At 40.2% G+C, this 6,000-nt stretch overlaps 1 long non-coding RNA gene across 1 annotated transcript; it reads left to right on the top strand.

Annotated features, from left to right (window-relative positions):
• Positions 1 to 180: 180 nt before the first annotated feature.
• On the top strand, positions 181 to 3,668 carry LOC139560178 (uncharacterized). Its single transcript, XR_011671879.1, has 3 exons — positions 181 to 316; positions 860 to 2,436; positions 2,641 to 3,668. It is a non-coding gene; the product is annotated as an uncharacterized lncRNA (long non-coding RNA).
• Positions 3,669 to 6,000: the final 2,332 nt, after the last annotated feature.

The raw sequence follows: 6,000 nt of genomic DNA on the forward strand, positions 1-6,000 counted from the left end.
TGTCGACTAGATCCATATTTAACCTTAAAATTGCATATTTGCCTCATTGACTGCTACTGTGCAGTGACATGTTTTATAAAGCCTTTCGGCAGAGAAACCTATTTTGTATGCCAGTGATGAACTGCACCAGAGTACGTGTATATTAGTACGCGATAAATGGCGGCGTGCTGCTTGGCCGCTCACAGTGGCTCGCTTGTGGGTGTGCTGGCAGCATATAGCAGCGTTTTGATTGTGCGTCAATAATTCAAGATAGCAAGTTTGTATGAAGGTCTGGTTCTTACATTGGTAAATCTCTACTTCCTGAATTTATTCACAGGTAAATAGTAATATTCTCTAAACCGCTCTGGTGACAAATACACTTTGCTTCCCTGTTTCCAATCGTCCACATAACTGGGAGAACCTATTCAAGGAAGTAAATACATTTCGAAAACGTAATAAAAACGATACATTATTAGCTAACTAGCTACAGTGCAGGCAAGCTCAAATGAGCTGCCAACGTAGCCAGCTAGCTATCTAGCCAACTTTACATACTGTATAGCTAGCTAGCTAAGTTAATTAAATATCACCAGCGACCTAACTTCATATTAGCTAGCCATCTTGATGTATTTATCATTGTAAAAAACTAACTAACTCCAAATGCATTTGTAGGTAGCTAGCTAACAGCCATGCAGGAGGGTGAAAGGATAGCAGCCCCAACTGTCAAAGTGAGAGAGTAGGTTATTCTGGATAGGGCAGGTACTTTTGTGTAGTTCCAGTTCCTAGAAGTGAGTACAGAGATATAGTAACATAATATTCAGTGCTGTCTATTTTGAGTATAACGAAGTCTGTTTCTTGTGATGTTTTCTTGCCTCATATACAGAGAGCTGCTAAAGCCTGTCAGCAGACGAAGAGGTCCCAATGAAGAGCAGTGGTTCTCAGTCCTGGTCCTGGGGACACAAAGGGGTGCACATTTTTGTTTTATCCTTAGCACTATTGTACACAGCTGATTCAAATGACCAACTCTTCATCAAGCTTCAAGTGGTATTTATGTATTCATTTGTGATGCTATCCTTGTTATGATCCTGCTGTTGTCACATGCTACACGTGCACATGTGTGTGCATATGCATCTATGTTATCATGATTTGTTATAAGAGATATTATAAACTGTGTGGATCGAGCCCTGAATGCTGATTGGCTGACAGCCATAGTATATCAGACCATATACCACGGGTATGACAAAACATTTATTTTTACTGCTCTAATTACATTGGTAACCAGTTTATAATAGCAATAAAGCATCTTGGGGGTTTGTGGTATATGGCCAAAATACCACAGCTAAGGCCTATATCCAGACACTACACGTTGCGTTGTGCCTAAGAACAGCCCTTAGCCGTGGTATATTGGCCATATACCACACCCCCTCAGGCCTTATTGCTTAATTATACTTTAGTAATCCACAATTACCTGGTGTCTAATAATGCCATCTTCCATATTCCTACAGATACCTTGCTATTGAAGATTCCTTCAAAACAAATGTATCTAACTACCCTACAGTTACTATGCAGAGCACTGCAAGGTTGGGTGACCAGGGCCATCTGGGACTGCCTCCTAGGGGAATTCAGCATGTGAATGCTACCTGTTTCCTGCATAACTTCATGAGGATGGACACGAGGACCAGGAGGGGATCTGCAGCTCGTCGCCGTGTGCCAGAGGAGAGGTCTGCTCTCTGCAGATTGTTTCAGGGATGGGGGCCAACAACGCAACAAGGGAGGAAATCCGTGTGCGGGAGATCTTCATCTCCTACTTCTTTGAAGAGGGTGCTGTTCCCTGGCAACACCATAGACTACACTATGCACAACCAAAGGCTCTTTTAAAAGCCATCTACATTGCTAAAAAAGTATTCTTCCATTTACTTAGCTATGTCTACTGCAGTTATTCAATTCCCAGTTTATCTCCCTTTGATTTCTACTTCTCAGGTAAGGGCTCTGTTTGTCTGTACAAAAACAAAACAGGATCTTTTAAGAGTCACCCATATTGATAATTTTTTTTACAATTAGACACCCTACAACCCACACCTACACACTCGTGTATCAATCTGATTGATGGATTGTGTTATGCAGCAAGCAGGCTCAGGTGTATAACTGGCTTCTTCCATCTTCAAAGAATAGGAAAGAGGACCAACCATGGAGAGTTCATTATTTATATAACTACTCTATATTGTTTGTCCTCATGTGTCTGCATGTTTTTAAGTATAAATAACTTTGTAGCCACTTAGTGTGGACACCAGGACACACACAGATTCCTGTTGAACACTCTTTTTAATGACCTTTTCTCAATATCAGTCTCTCTCCTTCACTTCACAGCCTTCTCCCTAAATCCTCTAGGTTATATCAGCTGTGTCGGTAAACCCCTCCCGCATCTGAACTGTCTACATAGAGGGCACAGCATGATCAGAGGTGAGACGTGGTCGGGTCAACAGGAAGTATTATTAAAGATATGCTTTACATTGAAGTACAGATAGAGATGTAGTAGTCCCAGAGTTAATGATCCAAGGTCAGTTTTGTATTTCACATGCTGATTATGATGACTGACAGTGTTAGCATGATTAAGCCTTGTGTTTTTTTATTCTATCTTTCTATCCATCTGTCTCTCGTCTGCAGGTATGTTTTGATGAGAGAGGAAGCCAACTTCCAGTCCCGTCATCACCACCTCACCCACTCTTAAGATAACCTTCGGACCAACTGGGGGCCCAAGGCTGGTTAGGAGACACCACTAGATACACTATTATGTAATTGTGATGAACTGAGAGAATATTAGAGTAGCACTGTAATTCATTAATCTTATGCCTTCCCTGCTCCTCTTACCTATTTCCCTTTCTCTCTTTTACTCTCTCACACCTCTCTCCCCACCTCTTCTTTCTACCTCACTGTGTTTTATAATGCACACCAGATGTGCATTGAAGAACAGATTCAACTTGTGTTTATAATATTACAATTATAATATTTATAATGCATGTATTATGTATTTATAACACTTGGATAATGAACTTCTTTCAAGAAAGCGTTTCACATTCTCTACTGGTTGAAATTGTCTCTCACTTGATGAAATACTATACCTATCCTCAGATCAGTGCAGATGAAGGAAATTAGATAGAGATGAATAGGTTTTAGAGTATTTACGTGATTCATAGGAAGTGTAGTGTACTGTTTAAATTCTGTTTCTGAATATATCTTCCACCCTGCATACCACTGCTGGCTTGCTTCTGAAGCTAAGCAGGGTTGGTCCTGGTCAGTCCCTGGATGGGAGACCAGGTGCTGCTGGAAGTGGTGTTGGAGGGCCAGTAGGAGGCACTCTTTCCTCTGGTCTAAAAAACAAAAGATCCCAATGCCCCAGGGCAGTGATTGGGGACACTGCTCTGTGTAGGGTGCCGTCTTTCGGATGGGACGTTAAACGGGTGTCCTGACTCTCTGAGGTCATTAAAGATCCCATGGCACTTATCGTAAGAGTAGGGGTGTTAACCCCGGTGTCCTGGCTAAATTCCCAATCTGGCCCTCAACCATCACGGTCACCTAATAATCCCCAGTTTACAATTGGCTCATTCATCCCCCTCCTCTCCCCTGTAACTATTCCCCAGGTCGTTGCTGCAAATGAGAACGTGTTCTCAGTCAACTTACCTGGTAAAATAACGGTAAAATAAAAAATAAATATGAATAAAAAATCATAGCTAGCTTCTGAATGTTTTTGGTCACAGGTGCAGGAATGGCTGAAGAATTACAACATTTGCCTCGAACTAACGCTGCAGACAGCAAAACTGGGTGATTTGAAAAGTCATAGTCAATCAATCAGTAATATAATTATTTTAGCAAAAAAAAGTATCTTTAATTTACAATCTGTAGAAGCTATGAGAATAGAAAGGTTCAGTACTTTTGTGAAGCATCACAGCACAGTTGAAAAATATATGGCAAATGGAAATCCAAAATGGATGGTTTTAAGAGATAGATGGGAGCGGTTGAATGGAGCTGAAGGGTGGGACTAATACCAAGATAACCAATGTAAAATGTATATAGGTTCAGACATTTTGTGAAATAGCACAGTTACAAATAGAAATCAAACTGGATGGAGATCAGAGATAGAGGAAGGACTAAAAACAAACAAAATATAACTATTGTAAAATAGATTGTGTCTGTAAAATGTGTATAATATGTATAAACTGAAGGTAGATGTCACGGCCGTTAAAAGAAGAGGACCAAGGTGCAGCATTGTGAGCGTACATTTTCCTTTATTGAATAAAAATGACACCGAACAAAACAATAAACACTACAAAAACAAACCGTGAAGCTAAAGGCTATGTGCCCTAAACAAAGTCAACTTCCCACAAAACACAGGTGGGAAAAATGGCAGCCTAAGTATGGTTCTCAATCAGAGACAACGATAGACAGCTGTCCCTGATTGAGAACCCTACCCGGGCAAAATATAGAACTACAAAAAAAAACATGAAGTGCATGCATATCGATAAATAAAAGCCAGTTGAATAGGCAGGCCCTGAAACAGAGCCTCGTTTTCAGATTTTTCACTTCCTGTATGGAAGTTTGCTGTCAAATGAGTTCTGTTTTACTCACAGATATAATTCAAACAGTTTTAGAAACTTGAGAGTGTTTTCTATCCAATAGTAATAATAATATGCATATTGTATGATCTAGAACAGAGTACGAGGCCGTTTCATTTGGGCACGATTTTTTCCAAAGTGAAAACAGCGCCCCCGTATTGACAAGAAGCTTCATAATTCTTTAAAGAATAATGTGCAAATATTGTACAATCCAGGTGTGCAAAGCTTTTAGAGACTTACCCTGAAAGACTCACAGCTATAATCGCATCGCTGCCAAAAGTGATTCTAACATGTATTAACTCAGAGGATTGAATAATAATCTAATCAAGATATATTAATGGTTTTATTCCATTAATTAAAAAAAAATAGCATTTTTCTTTTACTTTGACATTACAGAGTATTTTGTGTAAATCGTTGACAAAAAATTACAATTAAATCAATTTTAATTCCAATTTGCAACACAACAAAATGTGGACTACTTTCTGAAGGCACTGTAAATCACACCCAACATCTACATCCCACATCCCCCTAACCCATCCAAAGCTGTTCCTCATTCCAGTCACTTCTCCATTCTCCCACAGATTCCAGGGGCTGTGGAATTCCCACTGGCCCTGATGAGAAGGATAGTGATATATGTATCTATAGGCTATATGTACAGTGCATTCGGAAAGTATTCAGACCCCTTCACTTTTTCCATATTTTGTTATGTTACAGCCTTATTCTGAAATGGATTAAATACATTTTTTCCTCATGATTCTCTACACAATACCTCATAATGACAAAGCGACAAAGCAGGTTTATAGAATGTTTTGCGAATTTATTAAACATAAAAAACAGAAATATCTTATTTACATAAATATTCAGACCCTTTGCTATGAGGCTCAAAATTGAGCTCAGGTGCATCCTGTTTCCATTGATCATCCTTGAAATGTTTCTACAACTTGATTGGAGTCCACCTGGGGTAAAATCAATTGATTGGACATGATTTGGAAATGCACATACCTGTCTATATAAGGTCCCACAGGTGACAGTGCATGTCTGAGCAAAAACCAAGCCATGAGGTCGAAGGAATTGTCCGTAGAGCTCCGAGACAGGATTGTGTCGAGGCACAGATCTGAGGAAGGGTACCAAAACATTTCTGCAGCATTGAAGGTTCCCAAGAACACAGTGGCCTCCATCAGTCTTATATGTAAGAATCACCAAGACTCTTCTTAGAGCTGGCCGCCTGGCCAAACTGAGCAATAGGGGTTGAAGGGCCTTGGTCAGGGTGGTGACCAAGAACCGATAGTCACTCTGACAGCGCTCCAGAGTTCCTCTGTGGAGATGGGAGAACTGTCCAATAGAACAACCATATCTGCAGCACTCCACCAATCACGCCTTTATGGTAGAGTGGCCAGACAAAATCCACTCATCA

Source organism: Salvelinus alpinus, chromosome 2, assembly GCF_045679555.1.
Source record: "Salvelinus alpinus chromosome 2, SLU_Salpinus.1, whole genome shotgun sequence".
In the NCBI taxonomy this organism is placed as follows: domain Eukaryota; kingdom Metazoa; phylum Chordata; class Actinopteri; order Salmoniformes; family Salmonidae; genus Salvelinus; species Salvelinus alpinus.